The sequence below is a fragment of the Camelus bactrianus genome, chromosome 2 (assembly GCF_048773025.1).
Source record: "Camelus bactrianus isolate YW-2024 breed Bactrian camel chromosome 2, ASM4877302v1, whole genome shotgun sequence".
NCBI lineage: Eukaryota > Metazoa > Chordata > Mammalia > Artiodactyla > Camelidae > Camelus > Camelus bactrianus.
Window position 1 is genome coordinate 15,436,842 of NC_133540.1, and position 23,971 is coordinate 15,460,812.

Sequence of the window (23,971 nt, forward strand, 5' to 3'; positions counted from 1 at the left end):
AAAACTTTGCTGTCAATAGGACTGTGTGCTTTCTGTCCCTAATTCTGCTTCTCCTGACCCAGGACGCGGTCTCCACAGCTGATGATCCGTGAGACACTGGATTCTTGAACCCATGGCTCTGTGTGTTCTGAGATATCTGGGGACTTCAACACTGTTTTAGGGGCTTTGGTTCCCAACTCTTCATAGCATTGCTGAGATGAGATCTGTGGGTTCACCCTCATTCTTGAGTGTATTGTGCATTTTTTCTAGAACCAACACACGCCACAGTGGCAGCACTGCTTTGACCACGTGCTGGGGCAGAGTGTGCTTGTCAGTTCTTGGGTTTAAATTTTCTGTTCAAATTTCTAAAATGGGGTATATTGACAGATACACTCCATGTAAACAGAAGCTCTGTGGGGTTTTCAGCAACTTCTAAGAGCATAAATATTCCTGAAGCAGCTAATCTTCCTCCCAACAAGTGAGGAGCAAGCCGGCAAGTCCTGGGTGCCTGTGGCGGCCAAGATGTGCAGCCCAGGCTGCTCACCGAGGAACAAGGAGAAAATCTTAAAAACCTACTTCCATGCTGTCTTTCACAGAATCCCAGAAATGAGCGTTTTAATATGTAAAGAGGGGTGATTTTTTAAAATAAATTTTTTATTTTTTTTCCTTTTTCAGTTTTATTAGGTAGAATTTTTACAGTTCAACTTCACATACACATATTGCATGCAAATACATATATAGAGCATACTGCATTTTTTGTTTAAATATATGTACTAATTATTGTTTCTAAGAACAGATTAGAGCTTTAGATTTTTAAAATTAGTTATCAGAGGAATAAGGACATCTACAAAAGAATAAACAGAATATGGTAATCCAATCACAAAGGACAGTCAGATGTGCTTGCATATATTCAAAAAATCAAAACAATATTTAGTTCATTTGTGGTCTTATTATTATTGCTATTAATTTTAGATTCCCCATAAATGAAGTCATATGGCATTTTTCTTTCTCTTTCCACCCCACTTCACTTAGAATGACAGTCTTCAGGTCCATCCATATTGCTGCAAATGGCATCTTTTATGGCTGAGTAGTATTCCATTGTATATATGTATCACCTCGTCTTTATCCAGTCATGTGCTGATGGACATTTCTGTTGTTTACATGTTCCTTGTTCTATGTTCCTTCTGGCAACAATTACGGATTTTAAATATTTTCCAACTTAAAATCCTTCCTGAAGGAAATGTGGTAACTGGAATCAAAAACAGTTACAGCACAGGGTTGTGTGTGATGGGCCCTAGGGGCTTGGTAGAAAGGTTGGCAGAAAGGATTTCAGATTCTGATCAAATGAGTCCTCCTCTTGTAGCCCTGCTGACCGCCTCTCTCACGGCCTGCCCTACAAGTCTGACCAGTCCCTTCTGTGAATCCTACTGTATTGTGCACAAATTTTGTCCAATTGGTGTCATCCAGTAGGGACCTTAAGTGAGGCACCCAAGCTCCTGTGTTGATTTCTTCCATCAGCCCTTAAATTCCTTGGGAGCCAGGACTGTCTCATTGCCCCAAGGATCCCTAATTCCTAGTGAGATGCCTGATAAAGCTGATACTTAACAAGCACATGTGTCAAATGGAAAATCCTGATCAAAAAAAGGCCCTCATTTTTCAGACATGCCTACTTGAACACATAGTGTAAAATGACATGTCTTCTTGGATTTGCTGTCAAATACTTCAACAAAGGACAAATAAAAGAACAAAGGTCTGAATAAAGGAAATATGGAAAATTTTGTGAATTCCTTAATCTGGGTGATGGGCTGATTGTACTATACTTACTGATGTATACATAAGTTAGTTTATAATTTTACTGTCATTAGCTGAATGGCAAGTATTAATACGTATTAATTGAAATCCTTAGAACTGAATAAACTTACCCCACACAAAATCCTTAATATCCTAGTAGTTTGTCTTTCAGAAATCTTTTCCCACAAAGACAGGAAAAAAGGGAAAGGCAGATCCGTGGAGTATTTCCACGTTGTCAAAAGACCAAAGGCTGATACAAAAGAAGAGATTGCAAAAAAGATAAAGAGGCTGAAATTAATGTCCGGAAAACCTAGCTAACAATCCTAAATGGCCCAACATAACTAACCTCAGCACTGCTGCATCAAGAATGGGGCAAATAGCACCTAGTGGATTTTTTTTTTTAATAAATAAATAATGATCCAGTTCCTACCACAGGCAATTATGATAAGACTGAGTATAAGTTCTAACACCAACTAGTGTACAAATCATAATTTCTACTTGATTCAAACTGCTTCTTCTATAAAATTTGAATCTTTTTATTCTTAAGACAGATTTGTGGCCTATGACCTAGTGATAAAATTTTCAACTGGCTTGTATTAAAAAAGTTCACCATAGTGAGAGTTTATTACATCAAGTATTCCTTTTTGGGAAACCCATGTGCCTTGTTACCCTCTTTCATAAGATTTCCTGTGGAAAATTCAATCCTTCATTCAGGAAAAGGCTGAGCAATATATCTCATGGAAAACCTTCATAAACTGCAACACAAGAAAATGAAAATGAAAGTGAGCAGCCCGTGAAGCCGGCAGATACACAGCGGACGGCTGTGTTCCCGCCTCGAATTTCTGTAACCAGCAGGGAAAATGTGCATTTCAAGAAATAGACATAAACAATTTTCAGGACCTGAGCACACAATTTCCCTTTCAGGGTTTAGTGGGCTTCCATTTAATTCTATGAGAAATGTTTAAAACAACAGGACAACAGCTGAGATAGGGTTTAAAGTAACTTTTATGTCTTAGTGAAAATAAAGCCAACGGATAGTTATCATTTTTACTTTATTTAATCTCACTCTCTTACTTTACCTCCCCAACCTCCTCCACAAAATGATGGTGAACATCCCCTCCTGGGTCAGAAGGCTAAGTGAAAACTACCAATCAAATGGAGGTGTGCTTTGTTGTTTATTTTTCAAAACAAACAAGTTTCATTCATATGATTTAATAATTAAGATCAGAAACAAAGTCTACTCAATAAATGGTAGCCAACACATGTCATCATAGCTGCTCATCAGGTTTGGCCCCACGTTACACACTTTTACATGGACATGTGCCATGTGCTGTCATGGGAAACGGTGAGTGGGGACAGGGCCTCTGCTCTCACAGGGCACACAGCCTGGTGGGGGAGGTGGTGTTCAATCATTGCCCTTTTTTTTAATGTACTTACAAATTATGGGAAATGCTATTTAAAAAGAACAAAATGAGTCAATGAAAGTGAAAAATACAAGGACAGTATTTAGGCTGAGGGAAGACAGGGAACCTCTTTGAAGAGCTGACACTCCACTGAGACCCAAAGGACAACTCCGGTGCTGCAGGTGAAGGGCAGGGACACATTGATAAAGGGCTGATATCCAGAATATACCAAAATTTCTTTAAACTCAACAAGAAGGATGAACAACCTGATTAAAAAATGAGCAAAATGCCTGAACACACACCTCATCAAAGAAGAAATCTACATGCCAAAGAAGTCTATGGAAAGATGCTCCACAGCATCTGCCATCAAGGGGATGCAGACTGAAACAGCGAGGTACCACTGCACACCTGTCAGAACTGCCAAAACTCAGAACACTGACAGCACCGAATGCTGGTGAGGATGTGGACCATAAGGAATTCTCATGCATTGCTGGTGGGAATGTAAAATGGCCCAGATATTTTGGAAGACGGTCTGGCAATTTTTTACAAAACTAAACGTACTCCTAACATATGATCCGGCAACTGTGCTCCTTGGTGTTTGCTCGATGAAATGGAAACTTATGTCCACACAGAAATCTGCATACAGATGTTAATAGCAGCTTTATTCATAATCACCAGAACTCAGAAACAACTAAGCTGTTCTTCAGTAGGTGAATGGATAAACTGTGGTCCAGCCAGAAAATGGACTATTATTTGGTGCTAAAATGAAATGAGTTATCAAGGCATGGAAAGACATGGAGGAACCTTAAATACATATTACTAAGTTAAAGAAGCCAATCTGGGAAGGTTCCGCAACTGTCTGATTCCAACTGTATGGTGTTCTGGGAAAGGGAAAACCACAGAGACTAAAAGATCAGTGGCTGTCAGAGGCTAGAGGGGAAGGAGCAATGAATGAGGTGCAGCACGGAGCATTTTAAGGTCACTAAGACAGACTACTCTGTATGATGCTGTGACGGTGGATACATGTCATTGCACATCTGTCCAAACCCACAGAGTGCACACCACCAAGTGTAAATCCTAGTGTCAAGTCTGGGCTCTGGGTGATGATGACTTGTCAGTGCAGGTTCACCCATTGTCGCAAATGCACGCTCTGGTGCAGGCGTCAATAGTGAGGAGCTCTGGGGACAAACTGCAGTTCATACACCGAATCCAGCCCCAGCCAAAGCTGTTAATAAAACTCTGTGGGTGTGTGGAATGTCCAGCTGCTCTGGCGTCTGAACAGCAGAGCTGAGCAGCTGCACCAGAGATCAGGAGGTTTGCAGACCCTGAAATACTTACTCCCAAGCCCTTGACAGAAAAACTCTGCTGAGCCCTGTTCTAAACGAATCACAATTCACCCTGATGAGACAGGACAGCAGGACCCAAACCAGGCATGGTTAATGGGACTGAAGCAATGTTTTAGTTCCAACACCTTTGCTGAATTCCTGCAGATCCAGCGACAGACTGTAGCCAGGAAGCGTCTGCAGAAGGAGTCGGTAGCAGGCCTTCCCGCCAGGCTCCGTAATGCCGGGGGCCGCGCGCTGCACGGGGGCCACCCGCTTGAAGAAGGCGGACTTGCGGTGGAAGCCGATCAACTCATAGAGCTCGGAGAGGATGCTGCACTGCTGAATTCTCTCCTAGGAATGCTGAAGCACAGGGAGAAAAGCAACTAGCATCTGAACGAAACATGTAAGTGAAAAAAGACCCTTAAAAAATTTTCCCTTAAAACAGAGACCCAATGACACAGGAAGGAAGAGGAAGGCTGACTTCGTGCACTGATGAGACCGGATGCAGAAATGCAGGGAAGCAGCGCTGTGCAGACGCTCCAGACCTCCTCTGGTCCCCACCTTTCCACGTTCCGCCTCACCTTTTACTAGAAAGGTGCGTATTCCCTGAAACAGAGGAATCTGCTACCTAAACATGGGACACAGTGAAGGGAAAGAGGAAAAGGACGGGAAAGTAAAGGAACAACAGTTCATCTACACCCTAGTGTTTGGGCGGGACTTTCACCAAACACACAACCTCTCAAAGCACAGAGCACACAGTGAGAGGCTGACAGAGTGACTGCAACTTCTGCTCCTTAAACACAAGCTACCTGCCAGCACACGGTGTGCCCGTTACTGAATCATTACAATCATTTCAGAAACTATTACTACCCCGGCTAACAGGCAAGGAAATCTAAATCTCGGGGAGGATTTATTATCATCCTGGACAAATTCCCAAGGCCAAGAAGTGTCAGAGCCTCCGGCAGACCCTGGACTAAAATGCTCCTCATCACCACTGGCCCTAAGCCTCAGGCTGAGGCCACGTTAGGTCTGCACGGGCCCAGAGCATGAGTCAGTGGGACAGGGAGTGGTCCCACTTGAAGTGCCAGGCCAAGGCCCTCAGGAACCTATGTAATGAAACCAAATACCCAAACTGATTTCCAACGCACTTCCCTGTCCGGTAGGACTGCTCGGCACATCTGGCTTATCACCTGTGCACAGGCTGTGCAAGGGGCCCAGACAGTGACGTGACGTCCCCATGGAAGTGGCTCAGAGACCGCTTCATCACAGGACAGACTCTCCCGTCTTCCAACGTTAACTCTCCATTCCACTTCCAACTGGAAAGTAAGTTTAGACTTGTTTCCTCTCCAGAAACAAAGACAGTGGTAACATCAGCGGGAAACTCAAGACTGAGGAAGAGTCTCCTGGCCATTTGGAAGGATAGGCTGGGGAGGGAACAGAGATAGGGATCAGAAAGACCAGTGTTCCAGTCCAAAGTCTGCACATCACTCACTTTGACAGTTTCCTTATTAATACTGGTGATAAAATCTAATTTTGATTGTTGGGAAAACTAAATGAAATAACGTATGCCACTAGCATAGGTGTAAAATCCTAAATGAATGTTCCAGAAATGGACGTGACCATGGTTAGATACTGTCTGCCAAATCTTGTGTGCTAAGCTCACATCAGCCAGCCAGAGATGTGCCAGAGAATGCCTCAACAGCCAGCAGCCTTCTCCAACTTGGAAACTCACAGTTTCCGAAGAACAGGCAGTGGTGGATGCTTTGGGACACTCTGGAGGTAGCACTCCAGTGATGACTTTAAAAAGCTGGGGAGAATTTAGGGGACCATACAGTTCAAATACAGTAAACTCATTCCATGTCTACAAATATTCATCTGTAGCCATGATGATTCAGAGAGGAAATACATATTCAAACGTACATCATTTTCCCACATAAGTGCATCAAAACAATTTGGAAAGAATGTAACTTTCTTCTCTAGATCACACAGTGGGGATTACGAGGTTTGTACTGAAAGCCCTACGTGTAAATCATCTGCAAACGTAACTGGGTCCATTATCAGTCATCATCATTTGAAGGGAAGGATGGAAAAGAACAAAGCCAAGCTAATACGCTCCGGTATTTTGTTGGGTTACGATGTCACAGAGGAGACGGACAGGTCATCAAGGAACCACTCTGCCGTGATCACGGAGCCGGAGAGCGTGATGGGCGGCAAGATGTATGGCACAGCCATAGCTGTGCCCGCGCTTCTAGGCAGGTACCCAGTCACTTCGACAAGGTGTCAAAAGTGTATGTCCACGTCCTCATCACCTGTCATGCATTAAAGAGAAATGGAAACCTATAAACGGCCAATAACCTCGGTGGGTACACCGTCGAAAGAGCAAAGTCACAGTTTGACAACTGGCCATCCCAGTTCCCTGGGATTCATTCTTGGAGAACATTAAAAACCACTCCTCTGTCCTCAAGAAGTGCTTCCTACTTGTCCTATCTTTGGCTCAGGGATACAGCACGTTCAATTGGACTTTAATATCTGCACAGATTTGACTGTCTTTCTCCAGGTTCACTTGTCCATTCTGAAGAGGTCTGAGTTAAGTCCAAATTCCATAAGATCAATTCCCTCCAGTGACAACTCAACGAGTCTGCAATTACAAACCAACTGAACAGGACTGTCCTCAGCTAAAAATGTCACCCACCCTTCACTGTTTTCTTAATCTCCTCTCCTGGCTAATTGCAACAGACTAACACCACCCTCCACCAAGTTCCCCAACTATGTCAAATAGAAAGTAAGGTCCATAAAAGATGAGACAACTCCATAGTCACCTCTGAATTCCAAGCATATATTAATGTCAATAAATAGAACTATGATTATGTCTTCTTTCCTTTAAAACCTTTCTGGTTATTTAAATGAGACCATGGAAGGGAGGTGTTTGGGTCCAGTATCTTGATCCAGAAGACTCTGGAGACATTTTTTGGAATGGCTGCCCACTGATTCATTCAAAACACAACTTCTCTTTCCGGGAGGAGCTGTGATTTTCTGCCAGGAGTTTGTTGTCACTCTCATGCCAGAACAGATTTAAACTAAATACTTACATTGGATATGTTATTTTCCCCCGCTTCCAAAAAAATTGACTTTCCTTACTTCCTTGCCTTGAGGAATGCTTTTATACTTTTCTTTCTAATTCACCCTTTTATACAGCAGGATTCAGGATGTTCTTGGCCTTACATAAGAACAGCCATCCAACTCCCAGTGTGAGAGGCCTGGGGCTCAACTCCTGCCCTCCTGTCAATGCAATTGAAACTCAGTTCAGGAGCCAACTGGCCCCCCAGGGCTTCTAAGGCTCGCGTATCTCCCAGAATCCTTGCTTTCTTGTTTGACTTGGCTTCTGAGGATTTCCCCTCACTTTCTTGACAATTAGCTGTGCAGCTTGAAAGATGAGGAAGGAAGGTCTTATTTCTTAATCAGCATTTTAAGGAACTTATGTAATGAAGGTTTTCAAGAGTTTCTAGAACCCTGCATTGCCGAGACAGAAAACACACTAGTTATTTTCTAAATCTAGCTATCATGTGCATTTTTTTCGTTGCTTTTGTTTTCTTAACTGCTAACAGACATTTTTAATTAAAAAATAAAATAAAGCCCCAAATATGATAGAACATTGAAGAGGAAACAAAATTAAAGGGCAAAGACAGAAAAATTATAATTACTCTACAAATTTAATAGAAAACATACACTATGGATCAGATCAGCAATTCTCAATAACAGCTAATTGAAACCTGACCATGAGGTAAAATGTCTCTCCTGTCAGGAGACGGCCAACAGAAAACAGAATTAAATCAACAAACTAAAATTCTAAGTTTAGCGAGGTAGAGAAGTCTACCAGCTAAATGTGTTTTCTTCTGGAAAAGAGGGAGACACACAAGATCTTTTCTGTGGAGCCTGAGCCCAGGTGAGGACGGTGAAGTGAGCTCTGTAAGTACCCAATTAGCAAAGTGAGTGATGAATAAAGAGACGTGAGCTTTGATGACAGAGATTATACTACTATTCACTTGTCATGTAAAGTATGTCTTCACGTTCAGTGATCAATACCTCGGCATCCTCAGGGATTGAGATTATAGGAAAATGCACAGCCCGGGCCTAGACCTCCTCTATGATTGTGGCACTGCACTTAGATGATTCAAGGGCACCTCCAACTCCACCTGCAAATAGCTGATTTCACGGTGCTCCTCCCATAGCCGTCCTGCCCAGGGCCCCTTTTTGGGGGGCAAGGTCTCTCTGCCTCTCCCAGCTCAGTCCCATCACTCATAGATGTGACTGGGCCCCTCCTTCAGGGCCCAATTTCCTCAGTCAATGAGTCCCACCACCAGCACCTCACCTACCAGATTCTCACTGGCACTCCCTCAGCACTAACTCTGTGCTGGGGACCACGCTGCACATTGAGCACAAGTTATCTCACTGGATCTCCACAGAAGTCCTGGGAAGTCGGTATATCACTGCTTCAATTAATAAGATAAATTGTTTCACTTCCTTGAGTGTGTCATCCAAAGTGACACGGCTACTGAGCCACAAACCTGGGACTGAAAATCACTTGAAAATTGAACACTGCTACACCTCACAGCCACCCTACTCTGACTTATCACATCACCTCCTGCCGAGCCTTCTAAATGTTTCTAAGCATTCTACAAGACAAAAGTGATCTACGAGAGCACCCCTCTCCCCTACTTAAAATCTGACAATGACGTTCCACTTCCCTTAGGAGAAAGCCCCACCGGGCCTGAGCACAGCCCAATGGCCCGGCATCCGCGTACCCTGCGCGGCCGCGCCGCCTCACCCACCACGCAGCGCTACATGTGCCGTGTCCAGGACAGGGATTCTGACTCCGTACAACCCGGGGCTCGTCTCACTCAAACAATGATCACCCTCTTCAGTGCTGACTCTCAGAAAATTGTTTTCTCTGGATGAATCAATATCTTTTTCCTTACAACTTCCCATCATTGATAATGAGCTCCCCCCAAAAGAGAGAAGACCTAATCCTCAGACTCCTTATCTGTAAAGTGTGAATAACAAGGAAATATGAGAGGTTTTAAGCGAAATAATATTCATGTGAAGTTAAGGACAATTCCCAACATACAGTAAGCACTCAATATGTGCTTACTTAATATTAATAAGAATATAATGCATTCCAGGAACCTTAAATCAATGCTTTATGGCTTTGTCCAAAAGACTACCGACAAACTATTGGACGATCCCCTTTGAGCAGATCCGCCCAAGCGTACTGGGATAGGTAAGCCTTGACTCCAGTTACAGCTGCAGCCAACCAGCACTACGGGGCGGGGGCAGTTTGCTCAAACTCGTACATGTTGCTTGAGCATTTAATTGTCACTAATGAATAAAGACAGGTGTTCTTTAGTCAAAACTCCTGAAACATAAATCTTCAAAGATTGATGCAAATTAGTTTCAAATACAACACTCTCACTAGAAATTATTTGAAAATTATAGTCTTAGCTCCTCCACACATCGAAAGGGCATTTTCTTAATATATCTGACTATATACACTGAGAGGATTGTTTAAAAGAAATTAAGATGAAGCCATAATGAATAAGCTTTCAGTATAATCTGCACAAAGCCCCACCCAAGGGTCTCACTTCTCACATCCACATAGGTGTTCAGGTAGCTTAACCTGGGTCTTGGTTTCTTATGACACGGGGGTGGGAAGAATTGTGGATAGATTTATGTAGCAAATATAAATCTAGGGTATTTGCTGTGTAGGAATGCTAGAAATAAATAAATTGATATATAGTCCCACCCTTAGGAAGCTCAGCCTTTCCAATTACAACATCATTAAAAATAAAATGAGAGATACATTTAACAAAATTTTACAAGATTTGCACATTGAACATTTTGAAGTATCACCAAAAAAAATTAAAAGATCTACATATATGGAAGGCATCCCATGTTCATGGAATGGTAGACAATATTGTTAAAAATGTTAAGACTCCCCAAAGTGATCTACAAGTTTAATGGAATCCCTATCAAAATTCCAGCTGACTTCTTTGCAAAAATTGAAAAACTGATGCCAAAATTCATATGGAAGTACAAGGGAACCAGGTCAGCCAAAACAATCTTGAAAAAGAAGAGCAAAGTTGGAGGACTCACTCAAATGTTACTACAAATCTATAGTACTCAAGTCATTATGGTACTGGCATAAGTTTGGATGCATAAATCTATGAGACACAATAAAAAATCCAGGGGGGAAAGTTACATTTAGAGTCATTTTTCCAGAAATGTGCCAACAACACTCCATTGAAAGAATAGTCTATTCAACAAATGGTGCAGAGACACCTGGGTATCTGAAGGCAAAAGAATGAATCTGGAATCTGGACCCCCGTATTTTATTTAACAAATAAAATATTAATTCAAAATGGATCACAGACGGAAATGTAAAAACTAAATGTATAAACTTTCTAAAAGAAGACATAGTTTAAATCTTTGTGGTCCTAGGATAGGCTATGGCTTCCTAGATACAATACCAAGAGCACAAGTGAAAAAAAAGAAAGATAAAATGGACTTCATCAAAATTAAAACCATTTGTTACAAAGGACATCATCAAGAAAGTTAAATGAAAGGGGAAGGGGGTAGCTCAAGTGATAGAGTGCGTCCTTAGCAAGAAAAATAAAATGAATAAATCTAATTACCTCCCCTAGAAAGAAATTGTTTTAATGTTTAAAAAAAGTAAAGTGAAACGACAATCTGCAGAATAGGAGAAAAATTTTGCCAAGCATATATCTAATAAGAGACTAGTATCCAGGATATAAAACAAATGCTTACAACTGAACAATACAAAGAAAATCGACCCAATTTTTAAATATGCCAAGTATTTAAATAGATACACAATTGGCCAATAAGCATATGAAAAGATGCTCAGCATCACTAGCGAAATCAACATCAAAATGAGATCTGATTTTACACTCATTAGGATGCTTATAATCAAAACATGGACAATAACAAGTGTCGGTCAGGAGGCAGGGAAATGGGAACCCTCAATACGCAGCCGTTGGAAAGGGGCAATGGTATAGCTTCTTTGGAAAAGCCTGGTGTTTCCTCAAAAGGTTAGAATTATATGGCACAGCAATTCCACTCCTACAAATAGAGTCATCCCTCAGTATCCTCGGGATTTTGTTTCAGGAAACCCCCACCCTGGATACCATAATCCAAGGATGTTCGAGTCCCTTTACAATCAGCCATCTGGATCCATGAAGTGGAAACTACAGATATGGCGGGCCAACTCTACAGCCAACAGAATGAAAATATATTCTCACAAAACTTGCACATCAATATTCATGGCAGTATCATTCAGAGTAGCCAAAGGTTACCAACAATATCCATCCATCAATGAACGGATAAACAAAATTACCAAGAATAGTCCCACAAACTTTTGGTCATTGAATCTTTGACAAAGGAGGTGAGAACATACAATGGAGTAAAGACAGCCTCTTCAGAAAATGGTGTAGGGAAAACTGGACAGCTGCATGTAAATCAATGAAGTTAGGCTACTACCTCACAGCATACACAAAAATAAATTCAAAATGGCTTAAAGACTTAAACATGTAGACAAGACACTATAAACCTCTTAGAAGAAAACATAGGCAAAACATCTGACATGCATGTCAACAATGTTTTCCTAGAGCAGTCTACTCAAGCAATAGAAATACAAGCAAAATAATATAAGTAGGATCTAATTAAACTTACAAGCATTTGCACAGAAAAGGAAACAAAAAGACAATCTATGGAATGAGAGAAAATAGTTGCAATAAATGAAACTGACAAGGGCTTAATTCCCAGAATATGTAAACAGCTTTTACACTTAATAAGGAAGAAAAACAAACAATTCAATTCAAAAATGGGCAGAAGTCCTAAAGAAACTTTTCTCCAATGAAGACATACAAATGGCCAATAGGCACATGAAAAAAATGCTCAATATCATTATCAGAAAAATGCAAATCAAAACTGCAATCAAGACTCACCTCTCACCAGTCCGAATAGCCATCATTCAGAAGTTCACAGACAGTAAATGCTGGAGAGGCTACGGAGAATTGGGAACCCTCCTGCACTGTGGTGGGAATGCAGTTTGGTGGAGCCATTGTGGAAAACTGTATAGAGGTTCCTCAAAAGACAAAAAATTGACTTCCCATATGACCCTGCAATCCCGCTCCTGGACATATATCCAGAAGGAACCCTAACTCAGAAAGACACTTTCACCCCAATGTTCACAGCAGCACTATTTACAATAGCAAGATATGGAAACAACATAAATGTCCACTGAAAGATGACTGGATAAAGAGACTGTAGTATATTTCTCCAATAGACTACTATTCAGCCATAAAATAATAATAAAGTAATGCCATTTGCAGCAACATGAATGGACCTGGAGAATGTCATTCAAAGAAAAGTAAGCCAGAAAGAGAAAGAAAAATACCATATGAGATCGCTCACATGTGGAATCTTAAAAAAAAAAAAAAATCAAAAAACAAAGACACAAAAAGATAAACTTATCTACAGACCAGAAACAGACACAGAGACATAGAAACCAAACTATGGTTACCAGAGTGGAGAAGGTGTGGGAAGGAATATATTGGGAGTTCAAGATTTGCAGATTCTATGTATAGAATAAACCACAAGTTTATACTGTATAGCACAGGAGAATATATTTAATATCTTATAGTAACTTATGTTTAAAAGAATATGAAAATGAATACAGGTATGTTCCTATTTAACTGAATTGTTGTGCTGTACACAAGAAACTGACACAACATTATAAACTGACTAGACTTCAATGAAAATATTTTTAAATAGACCAAAAACGAAAAAAAAGAAAAAGGATATTATGAAACCAAAAGAATAAAGTAGTGACTCAGGCTACAATATGGATGAACCTTGAAACTTTATGCGAAAATAAGCCAGACACAAAAGGACAAATAGTGCCCTTTAAGGTGAACTGTATCTAAGCGTTTACTGTACTACTTCTGTAAATTTTCCGGAGGTTTGAAGTCTATCAATATCAAAATAAAATGTATTATTCATTAAAATCATAAAACGCTTCCTCACAGGAGGGCTTTAATTATTAAATGCAGAAATGCATGTAAAGCCCCTGGAAAAACACTTTGCACGTCCACACACAGACACTGCTGTCACTGCCTCTCAGAGGGTGGCGCCAGCGCTGATGAGGGCTGCCTCCACTCGCTGCCCTGCAGACAGGAGTGAGGGCCTGGGCTCTGACAGGCAGGGTGATCATGACCCTGGGTCAGACACAGCCATGCACCAGACTCTGTGTTACCCAAATTTCTTATACAAACTGCAACATGTAATGTAAAAACGCTACAGGGATGTATCTTACAACACAGGGAATACAGCCAATGTTTACAGTAACTATAAATGGAGCATCTATTGTACACCTGAAACATATCATTTTAAATCAGCTATATCTTTGTAAAAAATTAAAAAATAATTTAAAAATGTTATCACTTTAATATTCAATTCGGTTTTTAAGTAACTACTAAACAGCTTAGAATGTATAAAAGCATTTAAGTGTGCTGTTTGTTTACATATTTATTTACTTTCAGCCTCCTGCTAAAAGAGAAATTAAACAATTTTTTAAACACACCTTAACAACCATAACAACAAAAAGGCAAAATTGAGAGTGAAGAGAAATTGGAGATTCAATACTTAAATGAAACCAGGGGGAGGTAAAGTCATAAAAATGGATTCCCTGGAGTCAGGGCAAGTGTTAAAGGCCGACTAGAAATTCCGCTGTCAGATTCTTGGCAGCTAAAGCAAAAAGAAAAGATCATGGGGGGGTGGTAGAGCATGTGCTTAGCGTGCACGGGGTCCCGGTTTCAAGCCCCAGGGCCTCCACTAACAGATAAATACACCTAATTACCTACCCCCCCAAAAGAGTCCCAAAGAAAAGAAAAAGAGAAATTTCTTTCCAAAAAACCTGATATTAAATTTGGATTAAATACTTAAAAAAAAAAAGAAAGAAATACAGAAAAGATGAGTGACACTGTGAAGGAAAAGCCCAGCTGGGCTAACGAGCTAAGTCACAAATCTAAGTGTGATAAGTGTCGGTTTACTGATCTAAGTATTGCTGGGCTAACTCGTAAATCTGAAGTTTAGTTTCACTTTACTGGGCTAATAACCTAACTCGTAAATCCAAGGTCAACAATTGTCAGTAACGTGATCTGTTCCAAATTCATAAGCTTCAGTGTACTGATTCCTTGCTTTTTGTTGTTTGAGCCTTATTGGCTAATAGCCCCTTACTTGTAATTAACCCTATAGAACCTCATGTGCAGGTCTTGGAGGTGCTCAGAGCTTCGGAACAGGAGCCCCTCTGAGCCCGCCAGCATAATAAATCTCAGTGCTTGTTTCTTGGCTGGCCTGTTCTTTCCGTAACAACACAAGCGATAATGCCCTTGAGATAAATCTGTGATGGCTGCTGGCAGGTCCCCATGTCTCACGTGGCAAAATCTGAAACATCCTTCTCACCACTCAGAGTCATCATAAGCCCACTCCACACTTCCCGCTGTTAAATGCAGGAGCACAGGCAGGGCCCGGCCTTTGCTCTCTCTGTGTCATCACAGTGAGACAGGATGGAAGGGGCAGAGCACAGCCATTCAAGGAAGGCCACAGCAATTAACATCAAATTGGTGAAGGATTCAACCCCCAGAAGGCCTTGAGGCTCAGGATGAAGAGATTTAACTTCTAGCAGAGCTTGAGCTTCATTATACACCCATTGTAATAGTAACATGGTGAATATCATGCCCCAAGTTACCATGGCAGTCCCAAGGCTAGCCACAAAATGTCAAAGTGTGGGAAATGGCCAACTCCCTGGGAATCCCAGCCCCTTGCCCTTAGGCTGGTTCTTCTACATATTAGCAAATAAAACCACCAAGCCCAAGAAAACGAGCAACACAGCGCCACCTCGCGGTCACCCCTCTCTCTCCCTCTTCGGAGAAAGCCCACACTCTGTGGAGTGTGTACCTACTTTTAATCTGAGCACCCAAACCCCACACTTCGTGGCCTTTCTCTTGCCTTTCAATGTGTCTCTGTGAATAAATCTACCTTTTCTCAACACTGGCTTGCTCTTGAATACTTTACTGCACGAAGCCAAGGAACAAAATCTGGTGGGACACATCCCAGGGGCTCAACCAAAGCCTGGGACACAGCCCTTCTCATGCCTCACGTTTTTTTCCTTGTATCAACAGGACTGGGTTGTGAAGGGAGCTCTGAGGCCCCAGCTAAGGGACAGAAGCCGCCCCCAGGGCTCGAATTGGCGGGCAGCCTCTTCCCCAGCAGGGGCCTTGGGGTCTGCCCGGTTCTCTGTGTTTCTCTGTTGTGCTGACTCCCCAGCCACAGAGCATTCTCCCTAGGCCTGTCCCCAAAAAACCCTTCTCTCCAAAATACAAGCACATCATGTCACAATCCTCTTGTTCAACCAGGAAATGCTTAACCCACTTTTTCCCTCCACAGTAAAGTACATAACTGTCCTCCCTCCCGTCACAACAATTCTTTCTTTGTGAGAACTCTGCACTCCCCACACACCATCCTGAACGCAGGTGCCTTGCTGGCTGGGAACGAGATGTTTCAGTCTCACACAGCCTGCATCCTTTCACTTTCCCCTTGTTACCATAAAAAAGCCTTTCCTGAGTCATCCACAAATCTGATTCTGAACTTCATAAAGTGCTGAGGTTGCAGTCACTGTGTGCATACCTCCCAGGTTTTGACTAAGTTTCCTTCACGAGATCTTCATTAAGGAGCTGCATCAAGAAGTCGAAAGAGGATATTCTTACATCTGAGCGGAGGAGCCTGCAAGAAATTTAAATGGCTTTCAAGAGAGAGTTAACCAGGGACAGAGAGGGCGCAGGTCCTAGTCAACAATGTCATGAGGCAAAATGTTCTTCAAAGACTCAGAGTGGCTTCTGAAAGTGGAGTCGGCAGGGAGGAGGTGACACGCAGTGAGTGGGGTGAGTGAAACAGGGTACGCTCCCCCAGCTGGGGAAGAATTGGATTTTGTTCTAGTTTTCCAAACAATTTCTTAATACCTTTTTCTCCTATTGTCACATACCATTTCCTATGAATTATGAATATCAATGTCAGTCATTTGGGCCGCTTGGGAGAGGCAACATGATGCCATTCACAGGGCTGGGACATGACAGCCACACCAGTCTAGGTTGAAAGACCAGTGGGGGTATTTCCATGGTGATCACGGGCATGCAGCAAACTCCCCAGCTTCAATGACCTCATCTGAAAAGTGGGGCAATAAAACTACCAAGAAAAGTGCGTGATGATTATGGAAGACATCTGTTTACAAGGTAAGTGCCCGTGACAGCTGCAGCTTAATGGGGAATGAGTATGATTAACAAGGCCCTGTCTACCTGGCCACACGCTCCCTGCCTTCCTGCCTTGGTGCAGCAGCAGAGTTTGTTTAGCTGAGATGAACGCCCCCAGAGCAGACCCGACGGGAAAGCTCGCAGCTCTGCATTGTGAGGCGTGTTCCTTTCCTTCTCAGTGCTGATCACAGTTTGCTGTCATCTGTTTTTATGTTTATCCCTTTTGTAACTTCCTCTCCTCCGGAGTTTTTGCTCAAGCAGCGCAGGGCCAGGTGTGTCTTGCGGCCTGCCAGATATTCTGGGCTGGGAAACAGCCGACCACACATCTGGCTCTGGTGCTGAATGGAGAGGGCAGAAGGCCCTGGGGCCCATGCTGAACCGAGGCCCATGCACCCAAAATTATGGTCTGACTTTGGGCAAATTACACAGTCTTCTTTACCCTGAGGTTCCTCATCTGTCCATGAAAATAACTGCCCATGGCACACAGAGTTACCAAGATTAAAGGAAATCACCAAATTCACAACATATTCAAGGGGCTACCAGTGCATCCTCAACAGACAAATGCTGCCTTTACGGCTCTGACACACGCCAAGCGGGGCGGCCACACACAGTGAACACTGCTAAGTGCTTCATGTGTGCTACAATACTCTTTAGAACTTACAACAATCCCAGGAAGAAACGAATATTATTATGCCCATTTCACAGATTCACCAACAGGTTAAGAGAGGTTATATTCTAGTCCAAGGCCGTATGGTGAGGAAATGGTGATTTAAACCGGAATCTGGGCCCAGGCTTAGCCTCCATCTCTCTCCCATCCACCTGACCACTTGCCTATGAATTCCACCTGTCCAATACACAAGTTTGCAGCCGTCCAGCTCTTAAATACAATGTGTGCCAGCATTTGTCAATGTTGGTTAATTACCATAAACTGTTCTCAGAAACCACAACAGAAAAGAAACGTGGACTTAAGGAATTCTGCATTGCGTTCTCCTGTAATGTGCAGTCACCCTTCACTACACCACCAAATCCAAATGTATGCTTCCTCCATGTTTATTTTTGCACACGGCTTATTAAAGTAGAAGGTACCTGCAGTAATTCCATCTCAGTTGCTTTCCAAGGTTGCAGATTATCCATAATCAGTCCGTGAATGAAAATACTACAATGTGAATGAAAATACTGCAACCATGTCAGTAAACAAAGAATGCTGAAACCAAGTCATTAGCGGCTGCTGCCACCCCCCAGCGAGTGCATGCCTGCAGCCCAGCCTCTCAGCCACTCACAGTGGTGCCCTCTGAGTGGATTCAGAGTAAGAAAGGACAGGATACTGGCCCTAGATACCTAGGTACCTGCCAAAGGGATGAATTCTATGACACAAATGTTTGCTTCCTCCCATACATAGAAAAGCACTAAATACTTGATCTTGAGATATCTGGTTTTCTTTAGATAACAAGCAATATTTTATTGTTCCAACTACCTGGTCTTTCTTGTAAAACTTCTATATATCCTAGCTCTTCCCCTACCTCTTGGGAGCAGTCCCTCAGAGTGATCTGAGAGGTTGCCATCCCGGCTCGAGTCCTCCAGCCAAATAAAACATAACTCTTAACATTTAGGCTGAACGTTTATTTCAATGAAGTCCCAGAATAGACAGAACTCATCAATTCTGTAATGGAACACACTGGATCAGGAAACAAAAGCGTGTTTTAGTCTGGAAAAACTACGGTTTCCTCTTTCTTCCTGTCATTATACAATCCCACCAGAACTCATTAATTTGCTGTCTGCTCATCTGGCAACCAAACTCAGAGAAGAGTCAACTCAGCAGAGTGCTCTACTCGGGAGAACACCCCGCAGCAGCACTGCAGGCTACCTGTCCTCCCGCACGCTCTGCTGACCCTTGGTGTCCTCCGTGACGACCAGGACAACAGAGCTGTTCCCAACAGCTGCGAAGTCCCACACGTTAAATAAATCATTTTATTTTATACGATATTTTACGTATATACCCATCTCTGAAAACAGCTTTGCTAGTAGCCCAAATCTTCAGCATCAATCTGCAAAGGCAAATCCGGTCCGCAAGGGAAAACAAGACTTAAGAGGAAGCTAAGGATTCCAAAGTACTCTCCACAACCTAAGGCCTCCAAAGTCCCCTGCAGGACCTTCAACCAAACTGCCTGCAGGCGGCAACATATCTGCTTTTAAAGCAACGCCTTCCTGCCCTCGGGCGCTACAAAGTCCCTCTAGGCCCTCCCATCTCAGGGTAAGAGCAGCCGCTGCAGAACCTCACAGGGCAGCACTGACAGTACTGGACAAAGAGGATCAGAGCTAAACTAAGCCTTCTGATGACACGAGCTTGTCACTCTGTCACTTTACAGATGAAGATATATATAGAGAGAGGTGGGGTGATCTTGCTCAAAGTCACACAGCTAATAAGTGGCAAAGTCTATAACTCTGCTCCTCCCTCCGGCGTGACGCCCCAGCTGGGACGCCCACAGGGTTCTCTCCTGCCTGCCGGACCAGTCCTTTACTGTCACTCATAAAACACCACAGTGTGTGAACCTAGCCTACATTTTCAGCATCTTTTCCCTGCAGTCTCGCAGGAACAAGGCGGTTCGGGCCATTGTATGACTTCTGGCCCCCAGAAGCCTCCGTGCTCAGGCTGGTCTTGCCTGTGCATCCAGCACCCTACTCAGAGGCTCTTCCTCCCCTACAGGAACACGTTCCCACTCTCCGCATGACACCCCCTCAGGAAAGCCCTCTTCTCGCCATCACCTCAGCAGGTGTCCCAGGCCACATCCCGAGCTGCCCCATTAGGACTGCGGGTGCCCAGGTTTGCTAGTCAGACCAGCAGCCTCAGAGCCAGGGTTTATGCCCGGGTCACCCTGCAAACCTACTGCCCGCCATACAGACCCAGCCAGCAGGTCACCTGAAAGTCGCAGCAAGTGCCCCACCCAATCCCGAAGTCTTTTCATTTGCCAGCACCGCTGATGACTGGTCTCCAAACTTTGGTCAGTTTTGCACAAAACAGCAGCTTCCACTGTGAAGCAGGGGGTTTTCTTTTCTGCTCCCCATCCTTACTGGAAACGTCTAGGGAAATGAAAAGGCCTTTTCTTAACCCTTTTCTGATGACACCCACCCACCCACAATACTCACATGCTCAAGAGCTTTGGCTCAACCTGATTTTGTTTCCCTTACGCTAAGGGGCTCAAAACACTGCGGGATTCTTTCTCTTTTGAGGGTATTTTTACTCAGTTTATCGGCTTTAATCTGTTTTTGTCTCTCTCTTCAATATCCCTAGAAGTTGCCGCTTCTTATTCCCTTCAGCAGCCTCCCTCCCAACATCTAGTCTAGGAAATCAGCTGTGATGAAGGGCCCGGGGGCAGTCACAGAAGATGCAACTAAGGCACAGAGAGGTGACATAATTTGCCCGAGAAGATCAGCTTCAAGCCCCAACACTGTGTGTCACTTCCCTCTGTTTAACTCTTATGCTAAGCAAGCGAACTTTTTGTAGATTATGGTTATAAACAGATGAGGTATGAAAATACATACAAGGACACACATCAACTCTAAGATGTTCATTAACTCCACTATTTTGTTTCTATTTATTTTATTTCTATTAAAAAAAATTAAGAACCTCTGCAGTCAATATAGCAAAATGTTACTGGGCTTTAAATACAAAATATAGAGGTTTTAAGTGTGTCATTACTCATCCTTATTTGTATGTTCACAAGACAAACTGATTTGACAGTCTCTCTCCCCTCCCCCTACTCACTACTGGGTCTCACCTGAGCTCCCAAACCACACATCTAACAGCCTTTCAGTTTACCCACAGCTGAACTCAATAGTTATCCCCCAGAACTCCCTCTACAGATTTCCCTCCTCAGAGCACAGCAGGACCATCATTTACCTCATTAATCCACCCAGAAACCTGTTCCTTACTCCATCCTACCTTCACAGAAATCATTCATCCTTTCCTTTTTACCATCTAAACCTGCCTTCAATCTGTTCGCTTTTACCCGCTGACCATCCCACCGCTCAAGTGGAAGCCACCAACACTGCCCACCTGGACTCACGAGTCTCCCAACTGGCCTCAAAGCCACTCTACCCTACTTGAGACAAATGGGATTGTGTCACTCCCACGCTTTTAGGACTGTTTTCAAACCCACTGTTTTTAGAAGAATCTCCAAGTTCTTAACCTGATGAATGTCTTTGCCATCAAATTGTCAGCTCAGGGAGGGGAGGACACGCCCTCTCCCCTAGGACCTGCCGTCTGCCAGAGCATCAGCTTGGGAGGACCTGCTGAGCTACACCAGCCTGTATTCTAACCCTGGTCTTGAGTTCTTAGCAAACTGCTTCACTTATCCATACAAATCCAAGGTAGATTAGAAAGATTTTAGATGTTGAGCTAGACTATTGATTTGGGGATTTTGCACTAGCAACCTGCAAGTACATGTTCTAATGATTCTGTCTTCTTAAAACCACACCCAGATTTAAGTAGTATTTGTGGAATGTCCTCGGAGTAAAAGGGACTGTACTTTTACAGACTTTATGTTTTATAACATGAACAACCTGGACAGGGTCACAAATGGAACCGCCTCACAAGTGACAGAAGACAGGTGACAGGCATATAGCAACAGGTCACAAAGATGGTAAGAGCAAATTTGTTTATCCAACCCCCCAAAAAATTTTTGAAAGAACTGAAAACTCTGAATTTTGAAAGTAAAATACTATCATATAAAGAAATAAAATAATCCTCTTCATCAGTGTTTCAAGATCTGACTCCAGAATTTTTAGCATGCCATATTGAATCCTAGCACAGAAAAATCAGATGGACTAGTGGTGAGTTAGTTCCAGGAAAACTGCAGTAATTCCTCCACTTGTAAAAGGACATAAACTCACATGTCGAAGATGAATGTAAACCCCATTCTGGAGAAATTAGGAAGCTCCCAGGCTCTGCTTCTGGATGGCAAGGATACGGACAGCTTTGAAGCATGCTTCTAACTCAGGCACCAGCATTCTTACACTGCAGGGGGAAACGGAGGCCCTCAGTCAAGAGCAGAGGTGTTCCTGTCGTGTCTCGCAGGCCGTGCCTCGGGGACTCAGTGCCCTGCAGCAGCCCGGCCCCAGGCGAGGACCCGCAGCATGGCCCACCCAAGCAGCAGGTGCACTGGGCTTGAGAAAGCCCATCCCCGATGGGGGCAAGAGTGGCTGGTGGGTTTGAGTGAACATATAAATGCCCATAGAAATATGCCTGCATTCATTCAAGTGATACAAGCAACAGTAGCAGGCTATTTAACAAAATTTCAACTGTCAGTGGAAATTTACCATTCCTCTCTGCTTGTCCCCTGCACTCTGAGACAGGCTTAGGCTCTCTCACACCGGCAGCTCTGATGCAATAGTTGTGAAGTCGTTTTACTTTGCTGCAAGTGTCCTCGCTCCCGGTGTGGCTATGACTGTCGTCTCTTAACACAGTCAGATGTCTTACTGGATCTCTCCCTGCGTTCCTTGCTCCTGCTTCTCAGATCCTAAGATAAAGGGCAAGTGAAGACACATGACCAGAAAAGGCACCGTGGACTTGAACTAAGTCCTCAGTGATCCCCTAGGTGAGTGCTGCCCACCCCTTACCTTCGATTCTCAAGGTTCTGCCCAGGGTGACATCCAGACAGGAGAGCGTCCTGGGCCACTTAAAAGATGTGTGACTTGGGCCCTGGGACAGGTGCAGGAGCTGGTTCCAGAGCCGTGCCCCTCCCCACCTCTGCTCCCCTCTCTCCCAAGGACCCACTGCCAAGCCCCCAGGTTCCCTGATATTCTGTCCTTCTCTTGTAATCTAATCAAAGCCCTTTTCCTCTTCCTTTATTCCCTAATTATCACCAGCTGAAGTGGTTTTTCAGTCACAGTATCTGAAAAAATTTCCGGCAGCTGTAAAAGAGGTCTCCAGAGGTCAATGCCCATATGCTGGTTCCTGAAGAGACCCCCTGGTTATGGGGTCCCTCACCAACACCCATGGGGCATCAGACATGTTGCAGAGTCGACCACCCCCAACAAGAGTTTGCTGTGACCCCAATGCCCGCACAGCATCCCTGCTCTCATAAATGTATTTGGCCCACTTATCCGTTACTAAGAAGCAAAAGTAAAAAAATTGCTCATGTTTCTTACTAAAATTATTTATGAGGTGGAAAAAGAAATTGTAATAGAAAAGAATAAATTTGACTGCATGTTAGATCTGTTCCTTTGGCTTTAAACCTTTGCTGTTTTCTAGGCTCAGACTTGGTAGCTCTGTACCTTTTGTAAAAGAAAGTTGCCTTTAGCCTGAAATATCCAGGAGAGCCTATTCTCCGGGCTCTGATCTTTCACGATGTTAACTCTTCTGCACTTATGTTGAGATGGCAAGTCGCAAAATAGAGAATCAACTTTGATTATTTTTTGGAGGTTTTAGAGGGGCACCATAATTTGACCCACGTGGACAGCTGCAAGAACAAAGAATTCCAGGGAGAAACAATTCGTACCGCAAGAAGTTTGCAACAACCAACCACATCCCCGCCCCTTTTTAGTATAAAAGCGGACTGATTCCTGACTTGGGGGAGACGGTTCTCCAGCATGTCATTCTGCCATCTTCTGGGTCTGCCAGCTTTTCAAATAAAGTCACTATTCCTTGCTCCAACACCTCAATCTCCCAATTTATTGGCCTGTCATGCAGCAAGCAGTACGAGTTTCGACATGCTAACAAGATGACTACATTGGAGGTATTATGTCTCCACTCTTTCCTCGTTTCCAATATGTAACATGCACATCATTTATGATCTAGTGCAAATAATTCATCAAAGGCTACCACAAAAAGAAACTACACTCACCTAGCTATCAACACTGAAGACACAACCTATCAATTTTATATGCTGTTTAACAACACAACTAAAAAACCTAACATAGGGAATTGATTCCACAGAAATAAAATTATTTCTACTCCTTCAAAACCTTTTTTTTTCTATTTTATTTTGTTTTGCATATTGAAAAGAAAATAAAAGACAAATCATTTTATTTCACGTATTTTGTTATAGCTACATAATTTAATTACTACAAAGAGATTTAAATTGCAATAAAAAAT

At 43.1% G+C, this 23,971-nt stretch overlaps 1 protein-coding gene across 12 annotated transcripts in view; it reads right to left on the minus strand.

Moving 5' to 3' along the window:
• Positions 1 to 612: 612 nt before the first annotated feature.
• LOC141579552 (trafficking protein particle complex subunit 9-like) overlaps positions 613 to 23,971 on the minus strand; it is a 166,686-nt gene continuing 143,327 nt past the window's right edge. For 11 of the 12 annotated variants that reach the window (XM_074376109.1, XM_074376095.1, XM_074376084.1 and 8 more), the window contains 5 exons: positions 23,152 to 23,336; positions 22,195 to 22,394; positions 21,769 to 21,892; positions 16,259 to 16,354; positions 2,927 to 6,807 (listed from right to left, as the gene is read on the minus strand). The gene's annotated coding sequence lies outside the window, so the exon portion shown is untranslated. Of the gene's footprint in view, positions 6,808 to 16,258; positions 16,355 to 21,768; positions 21,893 to 22,194; positions 22,395 to 23,151; positions 23,337 to 23,971 lie in introns of all 12 variants that reach the window. The other variant, XM_074376117.1, reaches the window with a different exon arrangement.